Consider the following 1,152-nt stretch of genomic DNA (forward strand, 5'->3'; position numbering starts at 1 on the left):
ATGCAGATCAGTAGGAAAAACAAACCCCATAATGTTCGAGTATAGCATTAGAAATACACTAACGGACACTGTCAGGTCGCATTCGGGAGGACGACGGTTCAATCCCGCGTCCGGCCATCCTGATTTAGGTTTTCCGTGATTTTCCTAAATCACTCCAGGCAAATGCCGGGATGGTTCCTCTGAAAGGGCACGGCCGATTTCCTTCCCCATCCTTCCCTAATCCGATGAGACCGATGACCACGCTGTCTGGTCTCCTTCCCCGAACCACTAACTGTCAGGTCGATTAAACATCTCAGCGCAGCGTTGCAAAGCGATACGAAATGGAACGAACACGTAAGGACTGTAGTGGGGAAGGTGCATGGTCGTCCTCTGTTTACTGGAAGAGTTCTAAGAAAGTGTGGTTCGTCTGTCAAGGACAACGAGTAAAGAACGCTATTCGCACCAGGTCGCGTTACAGGAAGACATGGAAGGAATTCAGAGGCATGTTGCTGGATTTTTATGGCTAGGTTCTGTCAACAAGCAAATATTACGAAGATTCTTTGGGAACTCAAATGAGAATCTCTGAACGGAAGGCGACTTTCTTTTTGAGGATTGGTAGAAGATTTAGAGAGCCGGGATTTGAAGCTGACTGCAGAGCGATCCTACTACCAGCTATCGTACATTTCGCGTAAGGAACACGGACGTAAGGCAAGAGAAAATAGGGCTCGACCGAAGGCACGTAGACTGTCGTTTTTCTCTCGTTCTACACTCCTGGAAATTGAAATAAGAACACCGTGAATTCATTGTCCCAGGAAGGGGAAACTTTATTGACACATTCCTGGGGTCAGATACATCACATGATCACACTGACAGAACCACAGGCACATAGACACAGGCGACAGAGCATGCACAATGTCGGCACTAGTACAGTGTATATCCACCTTTCGCAGCAATGCAGGCTGCTATTCTCCCATGGAGACGATCGTAGAGATGCTGGATGTAGTCCTGTGGAACGGCTTGCCATGCCATTTCCACCTGGCGCCTCAGTTGGACCAGCGTTCGTGCTGGACGTGCAGACCGCGTGAGACGACGCTTCATCCAGTCCCAAACATGCTCAATGGGGGACAGATCCGGAGATCTTGCTGGCCAGGGTAGTTGACTTACACCTTCTAG

This window comes from Schistocerca cancellata, chromosome 6, assembly GCF_023864275.1.
Source record: "Schistocerca cancellata isolate TAMUIC-IGC-003103 chromosome 6, iqSchCanc2.1, whole genome shotgun sequence".
Classification (NCBI taxonomy): domain Eukaryota; kingdom Metazoa; phylum Arthropoda; class Insecta; order Orthoptera; family Acrididae; genus Schistocerca; species Schistocerca cancellata.